Here is an 18,544-nt window from a genome sequence, read left to right on the forward strand (position 1 = left end):
CAATGGCATGTACTTATACTTATACACAAAGATGATCCTTTTCTCACATGCATTAACTAGGTAAATAAATCCAGAGGGTGTAAAATGGCAGGTGAACTGTCTTGTCAAAGTCACAACTGTCCACACCGCCGCCAACAAAATGACAACACAAACAGGTGTTCACGATTCACAATCACTGATGGTGTCAATAATAATACTCGACAGAAGAATAAAAAACAAGTCACACGATTTAGCAGCTATACGAGGATCCCGTTCGAAATAAATAGTAATAGGCTGGCCATAAATAACATATTTAGATCATTTAAATAACAAATCCTACTAATAATGTATGGCCAGATATAATATTATGATCTACATTTATCCAAAGGCAGAGAAGAATTAAGATAGCAATAGTGATTATTATATTATAATATTTTTTTTTCTTCCGCGGTGGTCTATATGAGTTTATCTAGATGTAGAAGATATTATAAGTAACACTGAAGACTGAAGAGTAACAGTTCTTGTGGGTTTCATCTTAGAAGTACAATTGGTCGTACAAGTACAAGTACAATAACATCCACTACAGTGATGATTCAGATCGATGTTTCTTGATCGGTTGACTGAGTGCGATCTGAAATTGGGTATAATAGAGAAATGTGAAATAATGGCCTTTCTTTTCCATGTTTGGGTGAGAGACAGGATGGAGTTTGGAGTGGGTAGGGGGAGGTGGGGAAGGGGGGGGGGGTTGTGGGGGAGGGAGGAGTCATAAGACAACAACGCCAGATAACATAATACATAACACACCACCATGATACTAAAAGAAATGGGGGGGCCGACTTGGAGCAGGGACCGTGAGAGAGTTTGGAGAGATTTGACTTGTGGTGACGATATGAGGGGAATAAAAGGGGTTGGAGAGGGAGGGGTGGGGGTGGGGGGGAGGAGTCGGTGGATTGTAATACACGTAGTGTGAGAGGAGTGTGACCGCAAAGAGGTGGTTGGGGAAAGGAGGAATGAAGAAGGTTTTGGGGGGGGGGGGGGGGGGGGGAGGGGGGGGGGAATAGAGGCGATGCTGTAAGATTTTGTCACCCATTCGATAGGGGGTGTTTAAATTAAGGGTGGGTGAACGGGCAGCGGGGGGGGGGGGGGGGGGGGTGGGGTGAGGTGAGAAAGAGACAGAGGTAAGGGGGGTGGGTAGGGTCAAATGAAAATCATGCTGAGGTAAGAGATTTTGTGGTGAACTTTATATCACGCAAATTTAACGGGTTTTTAAAAATTTTGTGTTGAGAAAGAAGCAACAATGCCGTTTGAGGAGATAATTAAATATGAGAATACGATCAGATTTTACATGTTTGAACTTGCGGTCAATTGACTGGATGGGCTATCTAGTCTACAAAGGCCAAATTAGATTGCCAACGTTTCGCGTTGCAAAGTTTTCTAACGATAGAGTGAAAATGGAGAGGCTTCGAATGGGAACAAAACAGACAATGGACGTTTCGGGTACAAACCCTTCGTCAGCACAACAATACACAAATTAACGTGGAAAACAAATAAAATAAATGCAAAATAACTTGTATCGTCTGTACTCACCACCATTGAGTACAGACGATACAAGTTATTTTGCATAATTTTATTTTATTTGTTTTCCACGTTAATTTGTGTATGGTTGTGCTGACGAAGGGTTTGTACCCGAAACGTCCATTGTCTGTTTTGTTTCCATACGAAGCCTCTCCATTTTCACTCTTTCGTTAGTATTTTCACGATCACCGGCTTCAGGCATTCCTTGCGGTTTTCAAATTTTTTTCTATATTATCGTTTCCCAACGTGTATGAGCAGCTAGCACCTACTATGATTTTTTTAAAATAAAAAAAATGAGCTTTTATATAGCGCAATATCCGATAAATGTGCTCAAAGCGCTTTACAAGGGGCCCCTGGCCAACAGCAACATTTAACATTTAGGACGAGACTGTTAGGCGATGTTACAATTTTTTTCGGACAGAGGCAACGCTGTTAACGACCAGGTACTCATTTTACACCTGAGTGCGGTGAGAGAATGTGAGTAAAGAGCCTTCTCCAAGGACTCAACTATGCGCCGAGAGAGGCTCGAACCCAGGACCTTCCGATCCGAAAGCGAGTGTCATACCACAAGACCACATGTGTGTCAAATTCTTGTCTCTGTTTTGCCCGATAGGTCAGTTGGTAGAGCGCTCACTTCACACGCCAAAGTAACCACGAGTATCGATCCCAGGTACTGTCAGAATTTTTTTTTCTTCGACCTGTCTCTCCGCCATCCAACACTTAACTCTCAAACGTTCCACAAATAGAAACCACGATCACCGGTGATCGTGACAACGCCCCTTTTTCATAATCCCATTTTGCGGTAAAAAATCGCCAGATTATGTGTTGAAACTATTATTTTATTATAAAAGAATGATTTTCATTTAATAATTCATCACAATTATGTTAAAAATGTAAAAAAATGTTACGAAATAATGAGAGATACGAAAGCTAGGTTGCTAACGACTCCATCCGTTACCTTCGATCCGCCATTTTGTTTCGGGAAATCTTTCTAAAACTCCAACTCACAATTTATCAAATTTATATTATTTAAACTTTTTGCACCATGGCAAATCTCAAAGAGTCTGAAATTTATGACATCCTCTTCAACGTGGATGTAAGTGATGACGAGGATGATGATGAAATTGAGTCCGAATGGTCTCAAGAATTCGACCTGCCGTACTCGCCAAATATGGGATCTGACAGTGAGAACGACGAGTAAGTATTTTTCAGAAATCTTCTCAAAGTAACATCAAACGATCACATAATGCCCATGATATGTATATTTTATTCAACTTTATTATCTATTTCATTAATATAGTACAAAAAGTTTTTTTTTTTTGTTTATAATTGTATTTATGAAGTGCTTGAGTTTGACTAGGACGAGTGAAGTGTTGTGTGTTGAAAATGTAAACAAACACGGAGGTCAGAAGACGGTTAGTTCGGCCACTTGAATGAGATATAGAAATGATTTGTATGTCTTGATTTGATGTGTCGACAATTTGTATAATAAAATATTGTTTCTTTTTTCTTTCTTCTAGCGAGATTCGTATTCCGTGTGAGGACTGTGGGAATGAAACTGGAAGACATGCACAAGTCCCTACTCCTACTGATGATACTGACACTGCCACTGCCACAACTAGTTCTGCTTGTCAAAGAAAAAGGTGAGAACTGACCTGATATTTAGTTGTTCTTATAGAGCATTTATATTCATATTGACTGTTTTGTGTTTTCTGATGTATTATTGTTGATATTATGTTATATATTCAGTTTTGGGTCTACAGGAAGATTATTTATAGTATTTTTACTCTACTCAACTCTATGTCAAGAAATATTATTCCAGAACTAGTGTGTGATGTAAAAAAGGGAGAGTGATAAAATATTTTGATATTTTATATTTATATGTGTAATTAATTGCTTTCTCCTTTCAGAATTATTTTTCATTTCCTTTGTTTTCAAAGTACTTCTTTTTATTTTAATTCTTGTTATTATTATTTTCTTCAGGCGTTCGGATCATGATGAAATCCCTGGCCCATCACAGCCGAAGAAACTATGTGTGGATGGTGGTCCCGAGAACAAAGTGCCACCTTTTCTCCCTGAGCGAGTCCCTGGTCCACGCCTGCCTGATACGGTGACTCGCTTAGATCACCGAAAATTTTTAACGCCTTTAGATTTTTTTCGTTTGTTTTTTACTCAAGAACTGTTGTCTTTGTTTTGTGAGTGGACGAATGATTATGCGAGTATGTGTGCGGATTCGAAACCGACGTTGCATAAGAGGTGGAAGGATGAACCTGTGAATGTGGATGAAATGTATAGATTTATTGGTTTGTTGATGTACATGAGTTGTGTGAAAGTGGAGCGTGTTACTTTATATTGGTGTGAGGAGACATTGTTGAATGGTTTGTGGGCGCGTCGGTTTTTGTCAATTTGGCGTTATAAATGTCTTATGAGTTTTTTAAAAATAAGTAATTTTAGAACAGAAAATAGAGATGATAAATTATGTAAAGCTAGATTTATGATGGATTATATTCGTAGAAAATGTATGAAATTGTTTCAACCTTATCAGAATATTTCAATAGATGAGAGGATGGTTAAAAATAAGGGAAGGTATAGCTTTAGAATGTATATGAAGGACAAGCCAACAAAGTGGGGAATGAAATTGTGGGTTTTAGCAGATTCAAAGGCAGGGTATACACACAATTTTGATGTTTATTTGGGTAAGGTAGGGGGTAATACAACAAATGGTTTAGCTTATAATGTGGTTATGCAGTTGCTTGTTGGCTTGTTCAATCAAGGATATCATTTATATGTGGATAATTTTTATACTAGTGTTCAACTTTTTAAAGATTTGGTTGTGAAGAATGTGAGAGCTTGTGGGACAATAATAGTTAATCGAAAAGGATTTCCAGTTAGTCTAAAGAACGTTAGAGAATGGGAAAAGAGGGTTAAGAGGGGGGAGTTTAGATGGCATAGGGATGGTGATATTTTAGCTTTACAGTGGAAAGATAATAAGACAGTTTCATTTATATCTACAATACATGATGCAAATAAGGAGGCAGTAGTACAACGTAGGAGTAAAGATAATGGGGTTTTCAGAAAATTAGATGTTGCACAGCCTGAATTAGTTAAAGATTACAATAAGAATATGAATGAGGTAGATTTGTCTGATCAACTTATTGGGAAATATAATAGTCTTAGAAAAACACACAAGTGGTGGAAAAGTTTATTTTTTCATTTTATTGACATTGCTAGGGTTAATAGTTATATTCTGTTCAAAGAATATAGAGCTAGGCATAGTGATATTGAAGAATTACAGAGACCAAAACAGTATAATCAGTTAGATTTTACTCTGGAGTTAGCCAGGCAGTTAGGCGGGATAGATGATCTAGAGGGTCCACCACTTGCTTTAAATACAAATTGTAATTGTAAATGTAAAAGTAAATCTAAAGCAAATAGCAGGAATAGTGATAATAATGATATAGATGAAGAAATTAAGTTAATCCATCCAATTTTACCAGATGCTTCTTCAAATTCAAGGGGTGATTGTAGGTTATGCTTAGATAGGGGGAAAGTACAGAAAACTAGACATAGGTGTTTATATTGTAAAAAATGGTTTTGTTTACAGCCGGATAGAAAATGTATGTTGTGGTATCATACAGTTCTTGAGTAAATTATTTGATTTATTATTGTATTTTAAAATGCTCTTTGTTTTTTAAATGTTAAATTGTCTGTATATTTTTATTTTATTTTGTTAAGGTACTGTTACTGTGAAATTAAAATATTTTCGCACTCTGCGAATAATCATTCGTTTTCGCTCTTTGCGGAAAAAAAAATACTATTCGCTCTCTGCGAATACATTTACATATATAAATAAATATATATGTATACTGAAGTCCTTTATTATATTTATCCATGTATTATCAATTGTATCAGTAAGAAGGAACCTGTGTATATTTTTGGTGTGTATAGTTCAGTCTTTGCACTAAACAAGTGACACACAAGTGAATTTTAAAATAATTATATAATTTTACTTTTGTAATGGAATTATTACCCCAAAACCTTTTCACCATGTTGAAATGTCTTCTTGTATCATGTGTTTAGGTCTGTTGACCAAGATATATCCAAAATATGCCAAAGAAATGCTGACATAAGCAATTTAGAGACATTTTTGTGAACATGTAAAAATTATTGGATTATGCCCCTTGTTTGAGTAAATGTGTGGATACATTTGAGACCCCACCAGATGCTCAATTTATGCATTACATACTTGAGTTTTGCATAAAAGTTGTAAGACATGATGTATTTTTAGAAAATAAACTTGTTTTGATCATAATTTTGAACAGTTATTTTTTTCCTTCTTGGTATTTGCAGAAAATGCAGTTTTTACTTGAAAATTTGAGACCCTACCTTGACACATAAATCATATTTGTGTCCAGGAAAGTGCCTTGAAATTATAAAAAACTTTAAGAATGTGAAACTAAAACATCTGACGAGCAAATTGATATATAACATGCCAGCATTAGCGCACAGTGAGTGAGTTCAGGGTATCCTAATGTACCTGCACCCCCTCCATTCACAATTTTTGCTCAAAACAGTGGAACGTTTGAGAGTTAATGAATGGGTTGCTGGGTCTCATAGATTAGATGATCTGACGAAAAGCCTTTGTGGAAGACTGGCGTCCTATTTAAATGGTAGCAAGTAATAAATGCTATTGTTCGTTTAACTCTGACTGGATAAATTCCGGCTCCATCGGCTTTATTGCTTTTAAGGACTGCTTTTAACAAAATAACCTCACAACCCCTGATAATACAATAGGGTTCAACAGTCGTGACGTCACTTCCCTCGACTATCGGAACAATGGCAGACGCCCTTATGAAACACTTATCCGACTAGCATAAAAGTGTATCCAGAGGAGAATAACATTATAAATCTGATCATGTTTTGACTTTTATTATACATTCTGATTACATGACATGTGAAAAAGTTCTAGCCAGTATGAAGAATAAAAAGTACCAATCTTCTTTGTTAAGAACCACGCTGCTCGCCGTTACTGGGCGACGTGACATCAGACTATTGAATCCATTTATCACTATACTTTTTACTTTTTTGGGGGTGATTTTTTAATAATCCGGTGATTTGAATTGCCATTCTTTTGCCTTTCAACCTTTTATATTATTAATGAGTTTATTATATATATATATATATATATATATATATATATATATATATATATATATATATATATATAACACACACACAAACACAAACACATGTATATAAATTGCTATTTCCAAGCAGCTCATTTGGCGATAGAAATATGAAATGCAAAGTACGTAAATATATAGAAAGAAATAAAAAGAATTGTTAATGATATATGGAGGTCCTGATAACTCAGTTGGTAGAGCACCCGCTTCACACGCAGAGATGCCAGATCGACCCTGGGTGAAGTCAAGATTATTTGTCTAACCGCCCTGACAATCCCGCTGTCAATGATTGTGTATCTGAGTCTGTTAGATATGGCGGAAAGTACTTTGCGTTAGATTACCCGAAGAGTAGCAAGCTGTAGACGACGGGATAAATTCCGGCTCCGTGATATATTAGGGTTTCTGGGGGACGGAGCTCGGTTACTTTTTTATACGACAAAGAGAAGAAGTAGAAGGAAAGAGGAGGAGGAAGAAGAAGAAGAAGAAGAAGAAGAAGAAGAAGAAGAAGAAGAAGAAGAAGAAGAAGAAGAAGAAGAAGAAGAAGAAGAAGAAGAAGAAGAAGAAGAAGAAGAAGAAGAAGAAGAAGAAGAAGAAGAAGAAGAAGAAGAAGAAGAAGAAGAAGAAGAAGAAGAAGAAGAAGAAGAAGAAGAAGAAGAAGAAGAAGAAGAAGAAGAAGAAGAGAAGAAGAAGAAGAAGAAGAAGAAGAAGAGAAGAAAGAAGAAGAAGAAGAAGAAGAAGAGAAGAAGAAAGAAGAAGAAGAAGAAGAAGAAGAAGAAGAAGAAGAAGAAGAAGAAGAAGAAGAAGAAGAAGAAGAAGAAGAAGAAGAAGAAGAAGAAGAAGAAGAAGAAGAAGAAGAAGAAGAGAAGAAGAAGAAGAAGAAGAAGAAGAAGAAAGAAGAAGAAGAAGAAGAAGAAGAAGAAGAGAGGTGGAGCAGGAAAGAAGGAGAGAGCAAAATATTTGACATGACATAAGATATTTGAGCATTATCAATTTACAGCTATTGAATCCTCAGGTGGGTTACGTTGCTCCAAGTCTCGACATCCATTGTCACGGTCGGACAAAAGGGAAAGGGTTAAAAAAAATTACCAGGAAAGAAAGCAAGCTATTAGAACATAACGATGGCCTCTTGGCGCTGTGGCACGCAAGCAGGGGGTCGAGTCCGTGGCTCGAATAGAGCGACTTGAAGCTTCACAATTTGAAAACCTGTGGGATTGAAGGGTTGAAAGCTGGATGAGTAAACACTTGAACGACCACAAAAGCCCCCGAAGGGGTCAAAGTTAAAGCCTGCTGGTTTTGAATGCCTAGTTTCGCAGGTAGTATAGTCTGTAGCGGTGTGTGAAGGCATGCGACTTTACTTTCCCACGCTCGCATGCCAGTACAAGTTAAACAACCAGAGCTATTGACCAATCAAATTCTTTTCAAAACAACTCGGAATGTGCCGAGCATGCCCTCGGCTTGCTTCGGGTCTCTCCGGCTCGCGCACTCGTGCATGCGACGAGTTTTGATTGGTCCACGGCTCGTTCGACGCATCGTATCTTTCGCTTACGTCAAGATAGTGGGAATTTTGGGGTCATAAGGGGGGGGGGGGGGGGGGGGGGGTGTCAATCAAAAGAAATGAAAGAGTGAAAGAAGAATAAAGCATGGAGTGAAGTGCGCCTCGATAAATAGCCTCGCGTGCCGAGAGCAAGGAAGCGAGAAGAAGAATGTCATGGGAAAACCCCGCCCCTTTACGAGTCGCATTGTCCTCTTCTTGTCTGAAAGAGATTGACAAGGGATTAGCGAGAGGCGATAATCTCTTTGATATTGAGACTGTAAACCGTGTGCTCTCTTCACTTCTTATCAAAAGGGGTTAGTGGAGCTTGAGTTGTGAAATAAGTGCTGGAGAGGGGATAATGGGCTGAAATAACTATAGTGTCGTGTCATTGTAACGCATGGTCTAAACTTGAAATGCGCATTGATATCTAGTGAGTAATAATGAGTCTCTCATTGGGGATCCCAAAATTCAAATATATATAGATAGAATGAAGTTGACGTCACTCGGTCTTTGTTATTGTTTTTTGCCATCCACGTTTATGAGTAATACTAACTAAACGGTTTTATCCAGACTATAAAAGTTCATGGTTAACGGTTACACATAGTTTTGTGTGTTGATCCGTTATACTTCCGATGAACTTCTTAGCCAAGTACATACTATCTATATACAGTCAACAGTTCATTGTTCACAAGGTTGTTTATTTAAGGTATTTAAATTGCATAGGTATCGGTGGAATAAATACACAAAATAATTTTTTAAATACATTTATTCATTCGGGTCATCTTTTTTTTTTTAGCACAACACCAACCAGCACAATATAGCGCCTTAGCTGTGTTTTTGTGTCATTTTTTTTAGATGTATAGCATGTAAATTATCTGGAAAACTGGTGCAAATACCCCCCCCCCCCCCCCCTTCCCAACTTTCAGTTTATAACAATTCATGGTGTGGAAGCAGCGACATTTCTGTAACAATTATTCTGTCCTTGTGTGGAAATGAGCACATGTGTTACGTTGACTGCTCTAAATGATTGCAAATACAACATCAAGAAATCACTGAAAAACACTTTACTCTGAAGAAAAAAACCCCCACAAAAAAGACGTTTTTAAGGTTTGGGCCAGAAACCTCATCCTCCAAATATTGATCAATCGAAGTGACCCTTATCTTGTCAAAAACTCTCAAACTTGGGTTGCAGATAGCCTGACACTGAAACCCAAAAAGACTGGCCTTTTGACGTCATTATTTGGTTTTTGCACCGCCTAGTGAGTTGTCGTTAGTAGAGTTGGTTGAACTATTGAATACAACTCACGATTTGTTTTCTTTTGTTGCCAAAGACTGGGATTTTGACGTCGTTTTTTGGTCAGTGTTAGGCTATAGATAGTATGCAGATGACGTCACTCAGGCCTTTGTTATTGTTTTTGCCATCCGCGTTTGTGAGTTGTTCTCACTAAACTGTATTAACCAGACTATAAAAGTTCATGGTTACACAGAGTTTGTGTGTTGGTCTGTTATACTTCCGGATGGCAATGTTGTGAACTCCTTGGCCAAGCGCATTCTATCTATAAGTTAACGATGGCTACGGTTGCAGCCTGAAACAGCGAAGAAAAGTAAAGTGGCCAGTAAGTACACTGGTATAATTGAAAAGAAGACAAAAGTTTATATATTTATTTATTTATATATTTATTTATTCAGTTATCTATTTATTTGTTTACTTATTCATCTATTTGTTTATTTATTTATTTACTCTTCAATACGTTGATGTCTTCCAATTTTATCCAGGTCTAGTTTGCAATATCTGTAGTTTTGTGATTTAAGCACCTCTCTCGATCCCTTCTGTAGTGGAGGAGAGAGAGAGAGAGAGAGAGAGAGAGAGAGAGAGAGAGAGAGAGAGAGAGAGAGAGGGGGGGGGGAGCAGGTAATGTTCATTTATTGTGATTGAAACTGATTGTTGCGTGATGTAAATTTTACTTCTAGATACTCTCTTTCCTCAACTTGGTCAACAATCAGAAACCACAAAAATCCCAATGATTACTCCATTTCAATCTCTTCCAAGTCATTTAAGAATAAAGCAATAGGATTCAATAGTCTGATGTCACGTCCGCCCAGCAACGAGCAGCTTGGTTCTAAACAAAGAAAATCGGTACTTTTTATTTTTCATGCTGACTAGAACATTTTCACACGCCATGTGATCAGAATGTATAAAAGTCAAAACACGATCAGATTTATAATGTTTTGTCTCTCCCTGCATACACTTTTATGCTCGTCGGAGAAGTATTTCATAAGGGCGTCGGCCATTGTTCCGATAGTTTAGAACCAGTTACTAAGTTCCTATGCGTCATTATGGTGGAAGTGACGTCACGACTGTTGAAGCCTATTCCTAGTTTGTATGTACTAAATACTGATTGATTGTCCTTGGTGAATGACGTCCTATCGCTTACGACACCGTGTGACTTATAGCACGGGGACGCAAATTTGAGCTCAAAATTTGATTGCAAATAGATAAGGCGTTGGTTGTACGTTCAAAGGACCTTTTGTTCAAGCGGAAGCGGCCTCTTTTGAATGAGGTCTAGGTACCTGTTGTGCGTGCTGAAGGGAGCGGCGACGCCTCAAGTAAGAGAGCGACCATTCATTCATTGAAATAATGCACGACTGCTATAATAACTAATTGCGCCTTTGACGAAAGATTGAGTTTGGCTTTCAGAAACTTTGATAGCTTTGATGGCTTTCAGAAACTTTTGATTGCTTTGATAAGAAGCGGTGCGTAACACGAACTAGTAGTTTTGTATGTATTGTCTAGTTATCAAGCCCTTAAAAGAAATAAAGTTATTTTTTTAAAAAGTATCAATCGTACAAATGTTATTTTAATATTATTGTTTGCGTGCATATATGCAATAAAATGATATATTAAATGTCTTTTTCTTTCCATTCTGCCATTGTTAACTGACTGGTAACGCGTTATACTCGCTGTGACTAAAAGATATAGGTCCTGAGTTCGCAACCCTGTACATGCAAGTTTCTAGCCTACACTGACAAAACATCTTTTGTCTAATTTTTACCAGGCAGTTTTTACTTTATGGAGCGAATGCGTTTGTTGCTTAATTCACTCCCTTGATCAGTGACTGAGTAATAAATGCAAGGGCCCACTTATCTGGTACTAATATTAAAATTTAATTATTAAATTGAGCTTTTATATAGTGCAATATTCACTAAATGTGCTCAAAGCCCTTTGCAAGGGATCCAAACCAACATCAACATTTAACATTTAGGACGCGACATGACGCCTGTTAGGCGATGTTACAATTTTTTCGGACAGAGACAACGCTGTAAACGGTCAGGTACTCATTTTACACATGAGTACGGTGAGAGAATGTGAGTAAAAAGACTTTTCCAAGGATTAAACGGGGCTCGAACCCAGTACCCTCTGATTCGAAAGCGAGTGTCCTACCACAAGACCACATAGCTGCACACTGTATTGTAGCTTATTGCTTGTTTTGTATGACGTGATTAGTGAGTTTAATTCACAGACATTAATAATCAAACCCTTTAATTATTGTGTCCACGGAAGTTATCCTTATTACAATGTCCACTGTGTTTGAGTTTGGCACAACGAAGGGACGCAATCAATGGCAAACGCATTCCCCTAATAAATCAGGACAACCTCTTTCTTGTCAAAAGGTCTTAGATCCGAGTCATCAAAGATGTCCCAGGTTTCAGTTTCAGACAAGTTGGAGGGGAAGGGGGGAGGGGGCATCTTAATGTTTCATTTTGTTTGTTCCTTTTATTATTTTGTGCGGCTATGTGGTCTAGTGGTATGACATTCGCTTTCGGATCCGAAGGTCCTGGGTTCGAGCCTCTCTCGGGGCATAGTTGACTCCTTGGAAAAAGGCTCTCCTACTCACATTCTCTCATCGTACTCAGGTGTAAAATGAGTCCCTGGCTGTTAATAGCGTTGTCTCTGTCCGAAATAAAAATTGTAATATCGCCTCACAGGCGTCATGTCCCGTCCTAAATGTTAAGTGTTGCTGTTGGCAGGGACCCCTTGTAATGCGCTTTGAGCACGTGTAGTGGATATTGTGCTGTATAAAAGATCAATTTATTTATTTATTATTATTATTATTATTATTATTATTATTATTATTATTATTATTATATTATTATTATTATTATTATTATTATTATTATATTATTATTATCATTATTATTATTATTATTATTATTATTATTATTATTATTATTATTATTATTATTATTATTATTATTATTATTATTATTATTATTATTATATTATTATTATTATTATTATTATTATTATTATTATTATTATTATTATTTTTATTATTATTACTATTATTATTATTATTTATTAGTAGTAGTAGTAGTAGTAGTAGTAGTAGTAGTAGTAGTAGTAGTAGTAGTAGTAGTAGTAGTAGTAGTAGTACTTTATTATTTTTTTGATTGGATATACTTTCTAGCCAATTTGAGAAAAAGTTTATTTTTTACAATTTGAAAATTAATTTACAGCACGGCAAAGGTAGCGGCGCCGGAGTTTATCCCGGTTTCTATAGCGTTATAGTTATATGGACGATAGCAATACGCTTCAACAGTCATGACGTCACTTCCCTCGTAATGACGCAAGGTAACTTAATAACTGGCTCTAAACTATCGGCACAATGGCGGACGCCCTTATGAAATATTTCTCCGACGAGCATAAAAGCGTATCCAGAGGAAAACAAAAACATTATTAATCTGATCATGTTTTGACTTTCACACATTCTGATCACAAGACATATGAAAATTTCTAGCCAGCATGAAGAATAAAAAGTACCGATTTTCTTTGTTTAGAACCATGATGGCCGCCGTTGCTGGGCGACGTGACATCAGACTATTGAATCCAATTGCTTGCTTACAATTCATAGGACGCTAAGTCTATCACATAGTACTTTCCAAGAGATCTAACAGACCTAGCTACCCAATCACTGCTGGGTGGACGGGTCACCCGGAATCGATCTCGGTCCCTTTGCGTGTGAAGCGAGTGCTTGACCAACTGAGGTATCGGGGACCCCCCCCCCCCCCCCCAATTTGGCGGTATGTCAATGAGACAACGATTAACACATACATATATATGTATTTGTGACACACGTAGTCAAACTGGTATTATGTTGGAGTGAAGCATATTCATACTTTTAGGCGATTTTAATGTTAAAATGGTAAGAAATACAATGGAGTCCAAAAAAGATAGATTTGTTTAAGATAAAATCTCGTTTAAAATGAACTTCTCTTTCGGTCCCATATTTCCCTTACGCCTACTAATCAAAGTCTGGTTTAGATAAACACGAATCGGCCTCAATCCGGTTAAAATAATATACTGTTCTTTGTCATTCATTTCCTTCTTTTTAGTCCATCAGACTCATTCAGCCCATGGTACCTGAGTTTTTCTAAGTGTTTGTAGCGTGAAACAGGTAATAGCACTTGCTTGCTATCAATTAAATAGGACGCTGGTTAATCACAAAGTACTCTACGCCAGATCCAACAGACCCAGCAGCTACCCAATCAACTGTGCGGACAGGAGGGGGGGGGGGGGGGGGGGGTGGGTGGGCGGGAATCACTTCACTCGGGACGGGATCGATCTAAGTCCCTTTGCGTGTAAAGCAAGTGCTCTTGCAATTGAGCTATTTGAACTCCCTCTGTCATAGTGGACTTCTATTCCCACCCCCTATTAAAAACAAAACAAAACAACAAACAAAACATGAGCACGGTGAGACAATGTGAGTAAAGAGTCTTTTCCAAGGACTCAATTATGTGCCGAGCGAGGCTCGAACCAGGACTTTCCGATCCAGACTATCCATCATTGAAGTCACACATTCATTTTTCCTCCCTGTATAAGGCTACTGGACTTTTTTCCCACCACTCATTTTTTAAATTAAAAGGTTGTTTCCCTTGAAAATGGATAAGATTTTGCGAGTAACTTTTTTTCCCTCTGAGTTTGTTATGTCCATGTAGTGTTTGGGATCGTTGACAGCTGATACGGTAGAGTCACGCTCTCCCCGGCCAGGCAGAGTTGTCGTACCAGTAAAGTCGCGGGTTCAAACCCCCATCACCTCCGCGAATTTTTAAAATAATTCTCTATTGTCTTCTGCCACTTTCCTACTCACTTCATCTCTTGTTGTTATCAACACAAGTGCCTTCCCCACTCACTTTTCTGAATTATGTATATCAATGCAACATTTTTGTTGGTTATCTATTCATTTTTTAGATATTGTTATATTTTGTTATATATTTTACAATTCGTAGAATTAAAAAAATAAATCAAAATAGACAAAAACAACAAAACAATGCCTCCGATTGGTACACTATTTAGTCATGCTATTTCTTTAAAGAAGGCAGACTTAAATAAAACATGAGCATTTATGTAGGGCAATATCTAGTAAACATAATCAAAGCACTTTATCAGGGGCCTCTAACTCTAACAAACAGCAACACTTACCGTGTAGTACGAGACATGGCGCCTGTTAGGCGTTCCTATAATTATTCTTTTTCTACAGAGACCACACTGTAAACGACGAGGCACGCATTTACACTTGAGTACGGTGGGAGAATGTGAGTAAAGAGCCTTTTCCAAGGACTCAAATGCGCGGATCTCAAACCCTGAATCTAAATCGGTACTTTTTATTCTTCATACTGGCTAGAACTTTTCATATGTCTTGTGATCAGAATGTGTAAAAGTCAAAACATGATCAGATTTATAATGTTTTTTTTCCCTCTGGATACGCTTTTATGCTCGTCGGAGAAATATTTCATAAGGGCGTCCGCCATTGTTCCGATAGTCTAGAGCCAGTTACTATGTTACTATGCGTCATTACGAGGGAAGTGACGTTACGACGGTTGACGCGTATTTCGTTCTTTCTATAATAATATGTACTTACTTATTCTCGTGGAGATTAGGCTGTCGACCATCGTCTTCCATCCTGGTCCGTCTTTAACAGTTAAAAATTAAAAATTTAGATTTTATATACCGCAATATCCACTAAATGCGCTGAAAGCGCTTTACAAGAGGTCCCTGGCCAACAGCAATATTTAACATTTAGGACGGGACATGACGCCTGTTAGGCAGGCGATGTTACAATTTTTTTCGGACAGAGACAACGATGTAAACGGCCAGATATTCATTTTGCACCTGAATACGGTGAGAGAATGTGAGTAAAGAGTCTTTTCCAAGGACTCAACTATGCGCCGAGCGAGGCTCGAACCCAAGACCTTCCGATCCAAAATCAAGTGTCATACCACTAGACCACATTGCCGCACCAGTTCTTTCCAGGTAGTGGTTCTAATCTTCTTTATATATCTGCATCAAAGTCCATGTCATCCAGGGATTTCTTGGTCTTCCTATTTTACGTTTTCCTTGGTGGTACCATTTCAGTGCATGCTAAGTTTCTTAAAGGAACTAGTTCTTTGATTGAAAGTTAGCGTTTCCCTATTCAACGAGAAATGGCACTTTCGTACTCACTTCATTTCTTGTTGTTATCACTCACTTTTCTGATTTAAACGTTTCCGGGACAGGGGAGATAATCCATATAAAATGTTTTTTAAAGTGAAGATAAACAGATTTATATATCTTGGGACTGGTCTGCAACGTAAAAAAAACAAAAACCAAACAGTTGACAAGGGAGATAATAAGCAATATTACTAATTTATAACAACGTAATATATGGGTTGTATACCCTAGTTTGAAAACCTTCAACGAGAATTAATTTATTGATTCTAATTACGCTATTACACACACCACACACACACACACACACACACAGATATATATATATATATATATATATATATATATATATATATATATATATATATATCCTCATTCATGTCTCTCTCTCTCTCTCTCTCTCTCTCTCTCTCTCTCTCTCTCTCTCTCTCTCTCTCTCTTTCCTAACAACAGTATCGGCTTTCAATGCTTTGACATGTTGGAGCTCATCTGAAAATTATTTCCAAATACCCCAAATAATGCATCTGCTCTAACATAAACGAGAAAAGGCCTTTTATTTGTTTACGGTCCGGGCCGAGTTGGCGGGGCGACGAAATGTCCTACCCCTACCTTTCAGGATTCTTATCACTTTAGGATTATTTAATCTTCCTCTCCTCCCCCAAACCCGAACCATTGGGTTTTTTATATAGCGCAATATCCACTAAACGTGCTCAAGTCGCTTTACAAGGGATCCCTGTTCAACAGCAACATTTAACATTTAGGACAAGACATGACGCCAGTAAGGCGATATTATAATTTTTTTTTGAGACAGAGACAACGCTGTAAACGGCCAGGTACTGATTTTACACCTGAATACGATGAGAGAATATGAGTAAAGAGCCTTTTCCAAGGACTCAACTATGCGCCGAGCGAGGCTCGAACCCAGGACCCTCCGACCCAAAAGCGAGTGTCACACCATTAGACCTAATAGCCGAACCATCCTCTTAATATCCTAATCCAGAGTAGTCACAAATTAAATCGGGCTGGTCAAACATCATTTTAAGGGCTGCGTTCTAGTTATAAATGAGCACGAAGTTACAGCCTTTCAGCACCACCCAGATGACACCCAGTGACCATATTAGTTAGATAGCGATCAACGTCGATCTTGTACAGCTGTCTGGATCCAATAATTAATTGTATTGATACAATTCATTAACAAGGCCTATTTTTAAAAACTCGCTCTGTCATTCTGCGGCGCAATTGCAGCAATGTTATAATATTATGTTCATTGATGTCACGAAATAGGTTTAGTTTCATATAATAGATGAAATCCATCGGCTAAATTCAGTATTAAAAAGAATACGAACAATGGCGCCAAGGCATTTCATGAAGGAATATAGATAATCTATCAGAGTCTGATGTCAACAGGAATCACTCATGTTGTCCAAAGTGAGCAATGGGGGTAAATAATCTTGCCCAAGAAAAAAAAAAAAAAACGAGATTGTCTGAATTGGGTATAGTCGGTGTTAGGGTTGAGTGAGTTAAGGAAAAGTTGACTTTAAGTGAGTTGACTTTATGCGGATTCTATTGTGTCATTGTCTAATGAGCGCTCATGAGCTACCTCGACTACATTCATAAAATATAAAAAAGATGTGATAAATAAAGCCCCCAGAATTTACTAGATACTTTTAAAAAGAACACATGACGAGTTGGTTTAAGATGATGTTGATATAGAAAGATGTAATTTAATTAAATGAATGTTCTTATAAATCAATAATGATCACAGTTACAAATGATAACATGACAATATTACGTAACTTCTGTGATCTCGAGGGTAATGTTTTCCGGACTTGAGGGGTCCTACTTCCAGACAGAGAGTACTTTCAGCAAGATCCGGATCTGACAATCTTGACAGTGTGTTGCTGGCAAAGGTGACCAATGAAGCTGCGGCATCTTGATAGCGGAATCAAATAATGGAGTTTTCCACCAAGTCGCGATACCAATCTTTAAAATAAGATAAGTGATATGAGGAGTGGAGTGATTTGGCCGTCAGGGCATAGGTTATTGAGAGAAGTGAGTAAGGAAGATTAAATCAATCAGCTGTTATAATAATAAGTGGCTACGTGACAGAAGGTAGAACGAAAAATATTCACTAATTTGAAATGAATTCAAAGAGAAGGCTATTAAAGGAATGCTAATCTAATATTAAAAGGTATAGTTTTTCTAAACCTACCGAAATATAAGTGGCGGATATTAAGAAGAAAGGTAGGCGTTTAATTTTGTTATTTTCGTTTTCTTTATGTGACTTTCGTATTTTTTAGTGTAGAACTCTTTCTTATAATTTCGGTTAACGTTATTGTTATAATTCGTGGTGCATAAGTTAGATTAAATTGCGGTAAGGTTGCATAGTTGTGTGGCTTTCTTTCTCTCAGCTACAACCTTCCCTCTCGTCGATAGGGGATAGTTGTACTATTGTTTTCCTCTTAGTATATTATTATTATTACTATTTTTGATTTGTTTTGGTCAGGATATGTAATGTGTAGTGGGTTAAAGTTAAAGGAGAATATTATTAGGGATAAATAACATTTTCCAATATCTTCCCTTACACTCGGAAAACCTCCCCATTATTTCCCCTTGACTCCCATATCGCCCCTCCCCCCCCATCTCCCCCCCCCTCTCTCTCTCTCTCTCTCTCTCTCTCTCTCTCCCTCCCCTCCCCCCCCCCCCCCTTTTTTTTTTTTACAAGGTAGTGAGTTGTATTAAAATAAATAAGGTAATAATAAAGTTATATTCACGATCACACACACA

The 18,544-nt window shown here is 37.6% G+C and overlaps 1 protein-coding gene across 2 annotated transcripts in view; it reads right to left on the reverse strand.

The window, feature by feature from the left end:
• The window catches only part of LOC144971567 (sodium/glucose cotransporter 4-like), a 132,946-nt gene that overhangs the window by 27,295 nt on the left and 87,107 nt on the right, over positions 1–18,544 (reverse strand). The window lies entirely within an intron of this gene.

Source organism: Berghia stephanieae, chromosome 4, assembly GCF_034508935.2.
Source record: "Berghia stephanieae isolate SIO BIC M18660-M18661 chromosome 4, UCSD_Bste_1.3, whole genome shotgun sequence".
Classification (NCBI taxonomy): Eukaryota; Metazoa; Mollusca; class Gastropoda; order Nudibranchia; family Aeolidiidae; genus Berghia; species Berghia stephanieae.